Source organism: Anas platyrhynchos, chromosome 1 (genome assembly GCF_047663525.1).
Source record: "Anas platyrhynchos isolate ZD024472 breed Pekin duck chromosome 1, IASCAAS_PekinDuck_T2T, whole genome shotgun sequence".
Classification (NCBI taxonomy): Eukaryota; Metazoa; Chordata; class Aves; order Anseriformes; family Anatidae; genus Anas; species Anas platyrhynchos.
In genome coordinates, this window is record NC_092587.1 from 99,000,819 (window position 1) to 99,019,113 (window position 18,295).

The 18,295-nt window shown below is 36.3% G+C and overlaps 1 long non-coding RNA gene across 1 annotated transcript in view; it reads left to right on the forward strand.

Annotated features, from left to right (window-relative positions):
* The first annotated feature begins 2,056 nt into the window (after positions 1 to 2,056).
* Positions 2,057 to 18,295, forward strand: part of LOC113842361 (uncharacterized) — a 39,454-nt gene continuing 23,215 nt past the window's right edge. Inside the window, exons 1-2 of the long non-coding RNA XR_003494748.3 lie at positions 2,057 to 2,451; positions 2,979 to 3,081. This is a non-coding gene — a long non-coding RNA (uncharacterized lncRNA). The remainder of the gene's footprint in view (positions 2,452 to 2,978; positions 3,082 to 18,295) is intronic.

The following is an 18,295-nucleotide window of genomic DNA, read 5'->3' on the forward strand; positions in this document are numbered from 1 at the left end:
TTTTTATTTTTTTTTTTATTTTTCCAACCTTGAGAAGAAAAGGCTTCAACACAATGTTAGAGAGGCCTTCCAGTACCTAAAGGGGGCCTACAAGAAATCTGGAGAGCAACTCTTAATCAGGGAGTGTAGTGATAGGAAAAAGAGTAATGGCTTTAAAAACTAAAAAAAGGTATATTAGATTAGGTATCAGGAAGAAAATCTTCACTGTGAGGTTGGTGAGGCACTGGAACAGGTTGCCCAGAGAAGCTGTGGATGCCCCATCCCTGCAAGTGTTTAAGGCCAGGCTGGATGGGGCTTTGAGCAACCTGGTCTAGGGTGAGGTGTTCCCATCCATGGCAGGAGGGTTGGAATTTGGTGGTCTTTAAAGTCCCTTCCAACCCAAAACATTCTATGATTCTATGATAACATAAAAAATATAAGCATATTTTACAACTTTTTCAGACCTTTAATACATTATGGGACACACATGTTCTGAGTTCTTGGTCCGACAAAATACGACTGCCCTGAGTCCGCCATCATTATTGTCTCTGCAAAGAAAATAATCCCATTCCTATAACATGAATCTAGTACTCATAAGATACTGCTGTTAATATTGGGAAATGTAGTCAGACTTGCATTTTGCCTAAATAGTCAAGTAGGGTGAACAGTGCATTCTTAACTCATCTATAAGGCACACTCCTCAACATCATGAACAAAAGCATTGTACCTTAGGTCCTGATTGGAACACACACCTACTTTTGTGAACACACACCTACTTCTGTGAAACACTTTTAGGAGTGCTGACTCCATTTAACTTTAGCATGCTTTGTTTGATAAGACAGAAGTGCAGCCACCAGCAGAATGTCATAAGAAAAAAATATGTTAATATGTAGTACTGTCTATTAAAAGCATTATATAGTTTTCATACCATATAAATTTTCACTTACCAAAACAGTGGTTTAAAAGCATTGAACTGAGAACAACAGCATTTAGATAGGAAATCTTATTTTCCAAAATTTAATGAAATGTTTCAGGATACTTGTCCATTGATTTGTGACTGCTTGACATAGGAGTTGTAAGGTGACAACTATGTATGTGTGCAAAAATAAATTCTTCAGCTACAAAGTTTAAACAGGCAATACTATTTTTAAAATTTCAGACAACACACCTCCATATCCAGAGACCATTACCCCAAATAGCAAAGGTGAGAAATTAGAAAACACATACAGAAAACACAATATTGCAATTTCAATTCCAGTTGCAATATTGGAATTGCTGTGTAATGGCTGTAGAATGTAGTGAAAGCACAGAATTGTTCTTCAGAGTTGTTCTCTACATGCCAGGAAGATTAAGCTGACACCATGCTTGGTTACTAGGAAATAATTAGAGTCTTGAAGAACAATTCTAACAGACTATTTCAGTAGTAGCAAAATTTATCCAGAATTAGATTGACTAGATACCATTATATATTCTATTTGAGCGGAAAAAGCAGTGGTATCCGTTCATTACTTTGCCATACTTGATTTATCTGGTCTTTCATCTCTTATGGGATTATTATGATGACTAATATTAATATAAAATAAATTATGTATAGTTACACCACACAAGTGGATTTGATAATCAAAATACATGTTGATAGTGCATCAACACATGTAAGTATCATACTTTTGAAATTTGTGAAATTTGAAATAAAATGTTTCACTACTTGTTGAAATGTCAAAATTTGCTGTTTTCCCAAGAGCTCCTGTTTGGCTTTCATAAAGATTTAATAGCAACTTGTACTTCTAACAGAAAGCTTTACATGAAAAAATGATTAATTGCTTATTTAAAATACTTGGATTAGCTTTTCCACTTATATCTTGGTAGTTATTCAGGCATCCTTTGATGTTGTTATTGGGCACTTTTGACCAAAGATATTGTATCCAATCTGTTTATAATATTTAAGCAAGAAGCAAAGTCAAAGAGTGAATATTAATTAGTAAAACGCATATTTTAACATACAGATTCACATTCTCATTGTTAGTAGTGCCAAAAATATATTTTCCTCTCAGGGAAAGTAGTAGCATAGGTTCAGAAAGTTGACTCTCCATTAGGGGATGAGTCAAGGCTGTAATGATGCAGGCCCTGCTCGTTTTGCTACAAGAGACTCCTTGTTTTTTTTAGATTTTGGGGGAGCAAGCAGATTTGGTGCAGCTGTGCTGCTGCCTAATGAATTGCTGTGTGTATTAGGTGGACCTGCCCAGCTGCCCAGGGTGGTAAAACATCCAGGTGAGTTAAATATCAGCAGCCTGGAGCTCTCCTTGTGAGGTGGCCCAGGTGTGACTGATTGGGAGGAGCTGCTGCCGTTAGGACAGCATTATGCAGGTAGTGGTCAGGGTCTCCCTCCCTGGCCAAGTGGGGAAGCGCCTGAAAAGTGAGCTGCTCTAGGCCAAGAATGGTGACTAGGGTCAGCCACAACCCAGACATCCCTAGGTACTACTGACAGACCCAGGCTTGGCTGTGAGGGCAGCCCCTGGAATGGGGATGGAGATGGGCCTGGGCCAGTGGTGCCCAGGGCAGGCAAGGGCTGGGTTGTGGAGAGGCTGGCCTATTCAGATTGCAGAGATGTACTGATCTGCTTTGAAACTCTGCCTTGGATTAAAAACCCACAAATTTCCTCCAATATGCATTAAACAGACAAACAACAACAAAAAAAAAACCAACCTGTGAGTGCATCTCTTAAGCAAATATCAGGGTCATATAAAACAGTAGCACTCACGTCTTCTAGAGTGGTTGAGATGCATACGTTTTGGGTTCTTATGAAATGTGCAGTAGGCCAGGTGTCAACAAATACTGAATTTAGTGGTAATTTGTATTTCATTCACACAGAACTTAGTGTTTTGACAAACAAATGCTGCCTGATACTGTGGTGTCTGTTATTGTGTTAGGTTGAGGAGGCTGACCTACCCCAGACATTAATTTATCTTCTATTTCACTTCTGTCTCCGTGGTAAATGTTAGGGAACGATCTGTGTCACAGCCATGCCAGGGCCACCATATCTGTGCCCTCAGCCAATGCCAGAGGAGAGTGATCTGGGCCATGATGTGTGCTGCAAGAGCAGAAGTAAGTGTGTTTTCTAATTTCTCACATTTGCTATTTGGGGTAACGGTCTCTGGATATGGAGGAGGAGGTGTATTGTCTGAAATTTTAAAGCCATGACCCCAAGTGAAGGCATTAGGTCCACGTAACCTCACTCCTTGTCCTCTTCAGAAACTGATGTGTGAATGTGCAAGTGGAACCAAAGGGAAGTACAAAAAGGTATACATCAAAAAGGCTCTGAAGTAAATGCATAGATTTATCTTTTGCTTGCTTTGTTCATATCATTTGGTCCATCAGCATGTGAATAACATCAATTTAGACTCCTGAGGCCTCATTCTCATTTACAGGAAGGACACTTCACATCAGTCTCATGATATAAAGAGACATTAAAACGGCAATAATTTATATTTACATTATTTTTATGGCCCTTTTGCTATTAAAATGGTGTAAAGTGGCATTAAGAGAAGCCACTATCAGGATTCTTAGGGTCTTTACTCCCAGACTCCCAGGGATTACAATCCTTAGTTTAAATAACTAAAGGAGTGTAAGTAAGAACATCTAAGAAAGGCATCTATGGCATAAAGCTCATACTAGAAAGGCCAGGAAAAGGTACCAGTTTAAATTTCACAAAGCTCACTGTGGACATAGTATTTGCTGGAGTAACGCCATTGATATATAGGTCAGTTGTTAACCTCTTTTACAAGTCCAATACTGAAAAAAATGTTGCTGACATCAGATGGCTGTTCACCAGCCTACATAAAGTAAATAAATTTGGAATAAAGATATTTCCTTTGTGAAGTTTATTATTTTCCTAACAATTAAGAAATCTCAATCACAAATTAAGAAAGGTGTCAAGAATTTAATAGACACAATATTAATGAACTTGGGTAGTGGACATGCTTCCTGCTGAGCTGGGATGGAATAATATTGGAAAAGACTATCCTGCTTTTATGTGCTTCTTCAGACTGTATGTTGAAATCCAGTATATTCACAAACATTATATATTTTTAAATAAATAATACATTATAAGTGTTCTATGTACTTTGTACTTCTTACAAGTAATATCTCATCATTAAGAAACAAATTTGAGATCTCAACCACTATTAAAATCTGTGAACTCCAATTATTCCCATACTATTGATAACCTCTTACAGAAAACAAAACAAAAATCTTGTGAACACCAAACACTTTTGCCTCTAGCCTGTAGTGTCTGGTGACATGAAAAAGCATTACTAGAACAGAATGAAGAAGATAAAGAAAATCCACTTAGTCCTGCAGCTTGTTCATATCCTCTCATTCAGTATCTCTGCAAATTGTTTTCTCTCAGTATTGTTTTACACTTATTAGGGCCAGATTTCTCATTCTCTATAGCTGCTGTCTCTCTAAACTGTTTAGGTCACTTTACTGTGTCTTCATGTGTGTCTTCTTTCCCTCCAGTTTCAATGTCACCCATATGATTAAGAAAGAAAGAAATGAAAAAAGTGAGATAATACAAGCGGGATGCACAGAAAAGCTCTCTGTTTAGAGTTTGGCTGAATAAAAAACAACACACAAGAAAAACCCTTATGAAATCCTTAAAATATTTGGACTGTGATATAATGACATGAAAAGTCACTGTGCACCAATCAATCTCACCATTTATCAAAAGACATCCTTGTCTTATGATTATGTTGGTCCGTGGAACACACCTATAATTCATGAACAACAATTAAACCATGCAAAACAAATTAAAAAAAACAACTAAAAAAAAAAAAAACAAACAACAACAAACAAACAAACAAAAAAATACAAAATAGAAATACAAAGGTCAGAACTTAATGTGCTCCTAGACAGGCAGGTTTTTAATGGGGGGAAAATGCTGACACCAAATCATATAATTATCAATTGTACAGTCACGTTTCATAGGCAGCAGAGACGTACCTAGTCACCTATGAAACAGCAACTGAACATATTTCAATATTTTCTCTGAGTATTTCTAATGACATATGTACACTTTTCAATCATACAGAGGCTAATGAATTTCTGCACTTTCAGTAATCATTTTTGTAATAAATGAAGACTGTTGAGAGAATATAAAAAGGGAAGAGAGAGCCTCAGCTGTTGCTAGAGCTGTGACAGTCTCAGGTCTTTAGATCTACCTTCCAGAAAGGATAGTCTGAGTTATTTTTCTCTTTAAATATTTTGCAAAATTATGTTCTGCAGTCTGATGAGTACTGTCTTTGGGACTATTGGTAGTGGCCCACCTGTGGGAGCCTATGAGAACTGTGCCTTCCTCGGAAAGGAGATAAGGATGCTGTGGTCCTAAATACAATTAGAATTTGGACTTTCTTCTTTCCTGTAATGACTCTGAAAGGAACATACTCCCTTAAGACTTAGGCAGTGGGCTAATCCTCCTGCCCTTGAACCTCTAGCTGCTAAAATTATGAGCAACGAGTAGGCACGTACAGCATGCTGCTATGCTTCAAGGGGGAACAACTTTATGACAAATTCTTTCATTTTAAACTCTTGCAAGAAGTGTTGTTCAGCTCCTGCAAACATTTATCACTTTTCTACTAATTGGAAACTCTTGATGTAAGAAAACAGTTATAGCAAAAACTGCTCCAGCTCTGCTGAACAATTAATAAACTTGTTCTATTTTTTTCGTTATTGTTTTCAATCACTGTTCTCCAAGGGATTCTTGGACTATTCCACTGTTCTCAGATTAAAAATTTAGGACAATAAAGAACTGCAACTAAAGCTTATGTGTCTCTTGGGAGCGAGTAGCCAGAGATTGTTGTGTCCATCAAATCTCTGCTCACATCAATAGAGAGTTGAATGATCTTAAAGTAGCAGAAATTGCATTAGCTTTGTTCATATCAGTGTTTCTTGCAGTTTCCCAGTCCGAGACCAATAGCAAGTGATCACTTAAGCATCCATCATCCATAGTGCTTCTTACAGTATATAATCTCAAGTTCAGCACAAAGAAAGATCTTTCATGTGATACTGCAGGGGCTGGTAAATTCTGAACACAGTGACTATTGTAGTATAGCTAGTATTGTTTGGATCCAGTTTCAGGACTGATATTTGTGTTGAATTCAAATTCTTCAGATTCACCCCTACAAGGAAATCTTCTGAAATTAAGCCCTGGTGAAGGAAAGGGGCCTGCCACGCTTCAGTTCACAAAAATTCAGTAACAGGAATGTGAGAAATATAAACCTTTCTTAGGTGAGAAATATAAACCTTTCTTAGGAGCTTTAATTTACAGTGACGTATATCCTGTTTTTTTGTTTTGTTTTATTTTGTTTTTTGGTAGATCTGAAAGTATTTTCTGGCAAAACATATAATTTTATCTGGAATTACAAATGTTATGATATAAAGTCACATCTATACAATGAATGTATATAATTGAATTAGCTCAGAAAATCTGGTAAGAAAATTAGCTTGCATACTCAATGGCCTCCTATTGTGGTGGTATGTATCACCTGCGTTGTTCAGCTACTTGTCATTGCAGCTATCTGTATAAAGCCATTGAGAGTTCAACTAGTCTGGTGTGTATTTTTCAAAGTAGCATTTTACCTTACTATTTTTATTAAAAGATTAAAATTTCATATGCATTTGTACTAGAATAATAGTTCACTGTTATCCCAAAGACAAGCTAACATTCTCCTTTTTTTCTTCCTTGTGCTCGCTCCAGCACTGTTTAGCCCTATTCCTCAGCTGATTTCACTTAATAAATAAGTAGGAAAATACTATACCTCTCCCATGCCCCCCCTCCATTTTATGCCATTTTTAGTGAGTTGAAATGACTTGCAGATCAGTGTGGCAAATGTCAGAGACAGCATAAGTTAAATTATGAGAATGTTTGTGCCTGGAAACAGGGAAAGAACTGCAACTTTTCAGCAGTTTGAAAGGTGGTATTTTGCTGGATCTGATGAAATTATGTACCAAGTCTTTGACCTTAGGCATTAGTAAAGATGAAAGAAAAGTGGATTTTAAGCTAGGTTGCTAATCTGAGTAATTGAGAAAACACATAGCAGAGGCTAAGATTAAACAAGTTTTATTTTTATTTAAAATTTTAGTTTTAATTTAAATGATTATTAATTTAGCTGGGATTTTTTATTTTATTTTTGTGCTTTTTAATATTTTATTTAATATTCTAACTATTTTTAAATATTGATGCCAAATATAAACCATATTTTCAAAATGAAAGTGAAAAGCTACTTCTTTAAAGGGAAAATGAAATATTCCAAAATTGCTGGTTACATTTTTTCCTCCCTATCTTCTTTTTCTGCAAAACTGAACACAAAGATGATTTGGCTCCTTAGCACTTTCCACTCTCGGTGAATTAATTAACTGATGTAAAAATATTTGCCCACCTCTAGTCATTATAGTTGACAATTGTACGATGTGACAGAATTCTGCATGAATTTCTGTGATACCTTTTATGTGTTTTTGTTTGTCTTGAAGGCATTAATTTGTTTGCTCATTTTCAGGACAGAACAAGTCAGCTATGTAAAAGAAAATAAAAGAGAAAAAAAAAAAAAAAAAAAAAGCTTAAGCCATCCAGACCACTTTGCCAGGACCAAGTTTCTGTAAAATCACTTCTTTGAAACATGGTTCTTTGGCTTTGCAGTAGCGACCCAAAATCTGGCAAGAGAACAGTCATTGGGTCAAAGGAAGTAACTTTTGCCATCTCTTAGAAAATCCTTTTTTATTTGTCTGGGGCATAAGCCTCTGAAAATCAGAATTTACATATGCTCAGTAGACCATAGTCAGAGACCTGATAAAATCTTTTTGAGCGCTCCATCACCACTGATGCTGCTCCAATACCAAAAGCTTTGGTAACTGCCAGATTGAGACAAAACGCTGCCAATCTCCACTGGGCTTCCTATATAGTATGTGCACAGCTGAATATTCAAAAGGGGAATACCTCCAGCCGGTACCCAAATATCATCTTGGTCAAGAAAATGGGCTGTGCTAGTCTCATCCTTACAATTCAGGAATTAGGTAAATACAGCCTCCTCCTGCCCTGTTTTACTGATAGTTAAGTGAAAAGTTGATTAGTTATCTGTGGCAAAACCAAGGGGAAAAAATAAATAAAAAATAAAAAAAAAATAAAAATAAAGCAGAGCTCTGGGATGGCAGGGCTCCTCCTAATAATCCTACTGGCTTTCAGCCTAAAAATACTAAGTCACTATCCTTGTCTGTGTTGACTCTTAACTACTGAATGTGATTCATTGACATAGAGTATTGCATATTTACAAAGTAGGGTGAGTGGACAATATATAAGTATACATCTAATCTTTGGTAGGCCATCTGTTGTTGATTTTTTTTTATTATTTATTTATTTATTTAAATAAATTATGATAGGATTTTTTTTATCTGCAATTTTTGGGGAGGTGGTGAGGTAACATATATCCACAGTCACATAAATTTCAGCCTGTCAGTGCTAATCAGCCAGAGGATGTTCAATACAGAGAGGAATATCAATTTTCTGTGCTTCACTGTTAAGGGTACATTTCCTTTTCCCTGAAAACAGAACAATGGTATTAAAATAAATAAATAAATAAAATAAAACTAGACTTCCTAGCATTTTCTTTTCCTATAAGCAGCATTTTTTTCAACTAAATAGGTCTGTTTAAAATTACATCTAGTTCTCTAAATTCATTTCCATTCTAAAGAGTTTCTCAGTCAGAGAGTTTCCATGTTTACAACCGCCACTATTTATGACAAGCTTCTTTTTCTGGATAACAAGCCTCCTTTACAGGAATTCAAACAGCCAAACAGCTGTCTCAGTTCTCTTTCCACACTAGGATTCGCCTTTCTGTCCTGTGTGAATTTATTCTCCTGTTTGTAATATTTAAATTAGCTTCAATGTCTTACTTGTGCGGATGGAATATCACATGGTGAGAAGAAGCCTTCCTTGATGCATTGCTGGGAGATGAGTTTTCAGCAAAATTAATCTGGTTGAAAATGTTCTTTTTCCATTCTCTCACTTAACTCACGTTCCTAGAGAAAATGAGATTGTGTTTTGTATGCTGGTTGCTCTTTTGAAACCAAATCAACATGTCTTGAAATTTTGATTAATGTATTTACAGTGTGATCCTCATTTAAAGCCTACTAATGTATTAGAGCACTGATGGTTGTTGCAGAGACACTGTGGGTCTAAGCAAGTTATCTTGTCATTATCTGAGACTAGATGTGAGAGGGGTTAGAAAATACCTGTCTGAGAGGAGGAAAAAACAAGTCAGAAGGTGAAAAGAAAGGGGTGCTTTGAAAGACAGGACTAGGTTCTGCAGGAATGCTGAAGGACTGTACTCTGCTGTACTCTGTAGGACTGATAGGCAAAAAGCAAAGTTACCATTGATTCACACTCAAGTTCGAACATTCCAAAATATTAAGTAACTGGTGAATGCTTATACTTCATTGTACATTATTCAGACACTTTCTCAGCAGACTCCAATGATATGTAGATCAGGTACTGTATCTAGAATGAAGCAATGTTCCTGACATTTCCTATTCTAGTAACTTGACAGCACATCTGGGACTTCAACATTATTTCCAGGATGTGCCTTTTCAATATTAATTTGTTTATTTTAAAATTGATTTTGCAAGGAAATGCTCCTGAAGTGCTCTTGAGAATTCTGTTTTCAAGCCTTATTTGTTACAGCTTGAAAGTATGTTTAGCTTAGGACACAGGCTTGTTTTCATTCCCCACCCCCAAAACAACAGACAAGATGTCCATAGATTCCTTCTAATGTTTACTTAAATAATTGTACTAAAGCATTCCCAGTGTTATATTGATTTTATAGGACTATGAACAGGTTACAAATTAGGATGGCAACAGCTCTATGTTACTGCAAACCATGAAATTCTGCTATCTCTTGCCCAGATCTTACATGTCCTTCTTAGAGATGTTTATAATTGCTCGTAAGAAAAGAAGTAAATATCTTGGAAAATAAATAAATAAATAAATAAAATAAATTAAAAAAAAAAAAAAAGGAAAGAAAATGTTCCGGCTCTTTGTACAGAAATTCTTCTTGCAATTTCAAAAAAAAAAAAAAAAAAAGTCTGCAAGGTGTGAGCATATAGTAAATGGCTGGTTCTTTTTCTCTTTTCTTTATTCAAACCTGTCGTTTGAATCAAAGTCCACTTGAGGCAGAAAATACCATTATCACACTGTGCAACAATACACCGTAGTATATAATTGAGATTAGCTTTCAATCACTACAATTTGTGAATCTGTAATTTTAAGAGGTTTTACCAATTTTTTCCATGTGGAAGCAATCTACCCCCTGCTCCCAAAACAATGATTTTCTTTGGGAACATGGAAGACAGCGCAGTGATTCCTTGAAAAGTTTGAGCTATTAAGGTAGAACAGGTCAAGCTGAATATATTTATTGTATATGATTTTGCACCTGAGATGATTTTTTTCCTCATTTTTAGGATTGGATTTTTTTTCTTTTTTAACTGGGTTTACGTGGCAAGGTTTTGGTAGCAGCGGGTTGCAGGGGTGGCCTCTGTGAGCAGAGCCCAGCAGCTGCCCCATGCCAGATCAGAGCCAGCTCCAGCCGGCTCCAAAGGAACCCATGGCAGGCCAGAGCCGAGCCAGGGAGTGACGCTTTTACTAATTGTGAATGTATTCCAAATATTTGTCAGTGTAAAATAGGTAGGGGGGAATGCTACCACTTCCTCCTCCCTTGTCCTGCTGTAAGAAGGAAGATGCAAATCATTATTAATAGAAATTTCTTATAAACTCATATTGTAGCAATTGAGATATAGCTCTGAACTGGAGATATTCTTCTCCTTGATGCCTAGAATTAAATGCTTGAATCTCAGATGGGGTTGATAAGGAGAGGAGGTGGTGGCATAAAACCTCATTTTTATTTCACCTGTTTTTATTCTAGGGCACACTTTGTTAGTATTCAAATTATTGGTAATCTCATCCTGAATTATCTAACCATCTCCATTTACTGTGTAAAAGGTTTGATGCTTGATAGGGAGCAATGCATTCATTTTCCTTTCAGGATCGTGTAAATACAATCTGACATTGGAATGGTCAGGGCCTAACCTTTGGGCATGAGTACAGAGCACAGTGCAATGCAGCTCAAACATGTTGGCAGGACTCCTGAAAGCTGTATTGCCATAACACAAGTTCAAATGTAATTTCTCAGAGACTCATTAGCCCTAGAAATGCTGTATGTTACTGATGGAGGCACCACTAGGTTCCTTGCTCTCAAAGGGAGTTTTCAAACCTGATTTTGTGCTGTCTCCAAATCCCTGAGAATATGTTTAGCTGTCCCCAAAAATTAAACTTTTTGCTTCTATTCCAGTTTACAAATACTGAACAAACATTTTTTGAAGGGAAACTTTTTTAAAAAAATTATTGACTCAAATAGAAGATTTACCTAATAACTGGATTTGAACTAAAACATAAAAAAAATCCAAATGAATGGTCTCACATAAATGTAACTTAAAAAAATAGCTCTGGTACAACCTCAATCACTAGCTTCTTGAACTACTTTTGGAAAATTAGAGAGATTATTAGGTACTGTTAGAGTACTTAAAGAGAATGTAGACAACCAAGAAAAGTTAACCTGACACATAAAACAATAGAAAGGTCAATTATGGATTCTGTAAACAAAATAAATAGTGGTTAGATTATTATTAATGTTAGCTAGAATGTTTTGATATGTTTTCTGTCAAAATTAAGGGTTTGACCGATAAAAACAAATGTGTTGATCTAGAATACTTGTTTTCTTTCCAGACATTTGACTTGGCTTGATGCTATATGACAATATGGGTCGAATGTTTGGTTATATATATAAGGAATTGATTAGATAGATCAGTGACTTGCACATTGATAGATCTCATGATGTACCTGTTGAGAAGAGTGTATAGGACCAGATCTAGTAGGGTTCATAGAGCTCAGAGCTTGTTTGCCATTTGGTATTTGTATCAGTGATCCAGAGGACACTACACAACTCTGCTGGTGAAGCATAGGGATAGCAGAGACATTTGTGGTAAGATACAATAGAAATATGAGGAATCTGAATCAGAATCCAGGGAAATCTGAACCACTTGGATAGAGGATCAAATCCAACAGAAAGTTCTTTAATCCACCTTAATGCACCTGAGAAATGTATTTGAACAGGAAGGGAGAGTCTATCTAACTCACGAACACCAATAATTCATTGACAAGTAAATAATTAATTCTGGATTGTTGCCTCAATATGAGTTCACAAGAATTCTTGGTAGTACACAGCTGAGTGCTTGAATGGCTTCACTGCAGAAGACAACGGCTCACAATTGCTTGATATCTACAGAGTGAAAACAGGTATTTTTCTAAGAGCTCTTATTTGATTCAGCTCTTGGAAGAAGTTGTATCCCACACATTTACAGTTGTTGAGCTTTACTCCCATATTATTTTTGGGGGGAGGTGAGGGAGTGCACTTAAAATGATTTACCTGAACTGAGGATTTGCATGGAGCCAAGTCACAAATTTGAACTTTTAGTATATGTATTAAACCTAACAAGACTGATAGAAACACCAGTCAAATGAATATAACTGCAACAAAGGAAAACAAAAAATAATGTCATGTTCATTCTGATCAAGATAAGGCATGGACCATGTCATTATGCAAGAGTACATGCTAACATTATAAGCAGGATGGATAGTATGGATGGTATAGATTTAGATTATATATATATATATATTATGTTCAAGGAGAGGAAGTCTGTAATGGTGGAAGAAGATGAGGAGGTGATGGAGAGTAGCTCCAGAAAGGAGCTGGCAGTCTACAGCATAAAGAGGACCTGAAAGACAGTTGAGAAGAGGATGGAGTTAGACAGAGTCAGGCTCCCACAACAGCAAAACAAAAAACTTACTAGGGGCTGGAGTGGAGGGGAAAGAGTTTGTTGCTACCCATAAACCATTAAAAATTTGAGTTTAGGAAAAAAAAAATACAGTGTTTCTTGTTGTTGTTTTGTTTTTATTTTCCCCTAATAAACCTTGATTTTGTTTTTTCAGGCATCTCAGACCCCTGTATGATTCACACTCTTAGCACTATTCACATTGTCTAAAACTAAAGATAGAATAGTGAATAGAAAGCCATACATTACAAGCTTCAACAATTTTCAGTGATATTGCCAGGACTTTGTTTTTAGGTATATTCTTTCTGGTATACACTCTTATACAGCTGCAGTTTCAGAATGTCACAAAACTTGGGCTGGTCTTCATGGGGATGGCAAAATTTGGCCCTGTGACTGCCATTGTCAAATCATTTTCCTAGTGTGTATTAGTGAGGATTTCCTCAGTTTCAGGATGCTTTGGGACGGGACAGGGAGAAGGACGAGGAAGGCTATTATTTTGCAAATAATAGCAAATTATTTATAATTTGTTCAACCTATTATATAGGTTGAACACATGACAATCATATCGATTGTAGAAGGTTTAAAAGTTTTGTACCATTCTACCTTCAAGTGGAAAATATGAGGTGGTTTTAATGTTGACTATAATTAGCTTCTCAAAATATGTAAATAAAGGTCAGTCAGTGAACCTTGGTCTCCTACAGTTCTTTAAAAGGTTACAGTAATTTTTATGCTACTGTATTAAATAGACAGTCATAACAGACAAAATAGAGGCATACATTCTATATTTTACCTAGAAATTTATGACAGAAGGGAGTCTTCTGCAATCCCGGAATGGTACAGGCAGCCATAATACACAAAACATTTCAAATATTTTAGTGAAGAAAAAACAAAAAAGAGAGAAACAATTAAATTCATACATTTGCAAGAAAGACCACACATCATAAATAAACAAATGCTCCTTCATTGTAAGATTCATTTAGTGGTGATATATGTTTTATCTGCATAGCTGCAAAGTGTTTACACTGGGGTTTCCAGTTCATAAATCCTTAGTTTTATGCAAGCTTAATGACAGCCAAAGCTTGCATTTATTATCCTTTTTGAAAAATTGGTCATGACAAATGCTAGTTTGTTCTGAGACATCAAGTTCCCCTTCCTTCATTGTCTATTCTCCTGATTGTAGAATTGGTAAGCTTCAATACAGAATAAACCTTTAATAATTCAATGTTGATTAATTAAGGACTGCTTTTTAACACCCATACTCTTACTGAGAGAGACCTTGTGCATGAGGGGTCCTAAGATTTCAAGGTGCTACTCCCAGAATAAAGTGTTAATCAATAAGGCAATGGGCATTGGTCCTAAATAATTAACTGTGCTAAGTAGGGAAAATAATTGTATGATGCCCTTGGTACTTTTTTGTTTTTACACAATGATAAAGAGACAGGAGATGGAAGAAATGTAAAACTTGACTGACTTTTTAAAATTCTCTTGTCTTGGTTTTCTGGTCATCATCTCTTGAAGCTTAGTGTAATTCATTTATTTAAGATGCTGGTTTATTCTTACTTGTACCCTTCTTCCTACTCCATCTTTCTGGTACTGCTCATGTTTTCTGTAATGATGTGCATATTCTGCAGAATCTCTTTCGAATCTCTTTCATATGTTTAAACAGACCTACCTTTTTTTTTTCCTTCATTCTTTTAAAGATCAGTCTGTTCTTTATTCCCCTGATCACCCTAGCAGTACCTCAGTGATTGCTTACTATTAAAAGGAGAAAAATCCCATTAAAATGTTGTCACACTGGGAAGTATAAGGGTAGTCCAGTAGATGCACATTTTCCTCTTCTGTTAGTGTTACTTGACATAAGTCCCATGAGCATGAAAGTGCTTTAGGAGTGTTACCTTTGTGAATGAGTTGTAAAATTGAATTTTTGATTATTTCTCGATCCAACAATGAGATTCTTTAATAAATTAAGCATTCTATGTTTTATAAACCATGGTTTTGATAATAATTATAAACATTAAAATGTTTTTCTTAACCTCATTCAAGTGTAACTAAATGCTTTGATTTTTCTCCTTGCATATGCAACAGAATACACGGTACTGTATTCTAACCTCTGTGGGTTTTATTGCCATGTATTCACAGACAGTTTCATTTTCCAGCCTAAAAGTAATTATCAGTAGCAATTCTGTATATCTGAATGCTAGGTTGTATGCAGTTCCATGCATGCTATTTACGTGTTCAGTGGAATAATGAATGTGCATATTCAACTGTAACTTTCACACATCTTTCACTTTAGCAACTTTATGTAGTTCATTGCTGGGAAAAGAAATAATGAAAAAAATCCTACAATTATTTCTAGGGAAGGGGAATAAAGAATATGCATATCACTCAAAAGTTTGTAAGAAACACCGATATCCCTTTATGAAAAAATATGTCTACGCGTAACCCTTTCCCACCAAACAAATAAATTACACAAGAGAGGGTTCTTCCTTTGTGAGCTCTGCAAGGAACTGCATGGAGCTGCGTAGCTTTCCAGAGCTGTCACCCAAGAGGAGTGGATGAGACTGGAAATACCAATGACAGACTCAATGACTTTGACATATCCCTTCTCAAAACTTGCACTGTTCCTGTCTTTATTGGGTTTTAACTGTGCCCTTGACCTTTGAATATTGCCAGGCTGTCAGCAGGATGGGGTTAGCCCCTTGGGCATGCAGAGTCACTGTTGCACTGTCAAGTAAAGAAGAGCTGTGAATGCTTCAGGAATAAGAACAGCATTAGAAATGAATAGCAATACAGACAGAAGGGCTATGCAGGAGATGGGGTGTTAAAGATTAACTCACTAAACAGGAGTTCAGATGTGTTTCCCAAGGAAAGAATGAAAATGGAAGGACATAGCTCTCTGCTGCTCATTGTGGCAAGATGCTGTGCCTCTATCTCACTGGCAGAAAATACCTCACACAAAATTTGTTAGAGATGGGAGAATGAAGGGATTCATTACATCTTTTTTACTTATTGAAACTACTCATCCTGCTTGCAGGAGATTTCAGTATTAGGACTCTACACCTCTGTTCAGCAAAGCAGAAACACCTGTACTTGTACAGACTGAGCTGGTACCAATGAGCTAGCTCCATGGTTAGTTGGAAATTAGGGATTAATTTATACCTAAAGGAGACAGTCATTACATAAATGTAACTTCTGCATTACTGATCCTCCATGTTTTGTGCCTGTATAATTATATTTCTTGGGTTAATTCTGTTAGCTTCTTTCTTTCTCTGGCTTTACTCATTGTTCTTACTACCTTTTTCATCATGTCCTTCAAATATCCCTCTGCAATGAGCCTGTTCATCTAACTACGATCAATCTGCCATTAGTCACTCAACAGACTGAGGATCCCTGATGCTATAGGCCAACATATAAATCCCCTTTTCCTCTGAACATACAATGCTTGAAGGAAACAAAACAGTAATGGTAAGAACACTAATTCCTACTGAGTTCTAAGACCTCTAATTCACATTAATTTGTTTGAGACTAATGATTACTCCACCACATATCGTAAGAGGAGTGTTCTATCTGGTAGTATTGACTAGAAGTCAGGCACCTAACTAGATGGTTTACAGAAAGTGGTCTTTAGCATGATTATTGCCAAGAAACAAATTTAGATTAGGATTTGTGTATGTGTATTTAGTGTCTTATATACCTGTTTTGGAAGCTTACCATGGTCTGTGAGGTTTCCTAAACAGATTTTTAAGATATCCTTCTTGAGTGGAAGAAAAAGTGTCTTCTTATTACGTTCAGCATGGAGTGAGTTTAGCATAATATCCACTTTTAACAATGGTAATTTGTAGGTGCTGTAACTCAAGACTGTCCTTAGATCTAGACTGATGTCCCAGCTATGCTTCATACTGCTCATATTTAGTGTAAGGAGAAGAGGGAGAAGAAGTACCACTGTTCTGAAGGAAAAATATAGTTGGAAAAAGGTTCCATTGAATTAAAGAAAGCAAGGAAAGAAAAGCAGCTGTTCCAGCACTGGTGAGGGTTTACATTCTTAAAAGAAAAGCCTTGACACACAAGGCTAGATGTCACTGAACGCATGTAAGATGTATCATTGATGCAGGCCATAAGTTGATCACATGATTCAGTGATTTATTATGTAAATACTCTTGCAATGAAGACAATGGGGAGAAGCACTGATGTGGGAATTCTTCAAAAACAGGCCTGTGCTTGTTTGAAAAGTATTTCATCTTCTGTATTGTGCAGAACATAGCATTTAGATATCACAGGAACATTTGTAAGTACCTAAGATTGATAGGGATAATATTCAAGTGGCAGTGTTTATCAAGTTATTGAGGAGCTACTTTAATGAAGGACAAGTAACCTGAGAAAGGCTGCAGAGTTAACTACATTCATGTATAATGCTATAATAGATTACTGCAGAAATTCTTGTACACTGGCCTTCAGCTCCATTACAATGCTCATTAGAGCTGTAGTACTGTGTATTTCACTTTTTAATAGGTCTCTTGCTTGTGAGAAAAACATGATTATATGACTCCAATGCAGGATCGTCCTTGCCATCCCACCCCTATCTCTGCTGTAATTACCACCCTTTCCTAGCCCTAGGTGGCAGATTGTTTAGGCAGGAGCTAGACAGGAATGGTGGCACCTTGGTCTTTTCATTGAATGGTCATCAAAAGGGAAGAACTGTTCATCTCTTCACATCAGATTCTTTAGGGGACTTTTTTTAATCAAAGTTGGTAAATTCTTGTCCACTTATGTAGACCTTTGCCATAACTGGCTTTCTGTCGTGTCATAAAGTTGGAAAATTCCCCCTTCCTTAAAGATGTTTGACATTCTTCAAACTGAGTTAAGCCACAAACTGGTGGTAAGAGAATACAATTCTACTGAGATACAAAATATGCACACACAAAAACAGACCGGGAATTTGAATTTAAATCAGAGAAAGTGAAAGTAGAATTTCCAACACTGAAAGGAAATATAGTTGTCTTGTTAATTAATTTAGTATCAGTTGTGTCCTGACACTGTGCTAAGCTTTCCAATCCTCTTGTCTGTTCTAACTCCACCAGCAATTTATATAGAGATGTTATTTGAGAAATTGGTGTCTATTCCTGTATGAAAATATTAGAATCCTTGATTTGGTAGAATAAGCTTTTGCTCAATTTATCCCCAAAAGTCCATCATCAGTTCAAAAGGTAGTGTGGAATTATTTTTGGATAGAAAATGTATCTTCAAACTACAAATTTTCTGTGGAGAAATTTAAGCAGATCCTTGGGTTAAAAATTTTTGCTTTGATAGGATGTTGATATGATTTTTTATATTTCCTCACAGAAATAGTTATTCAGAAAATTGTATTGCACAGTATAAAGTAGACCAG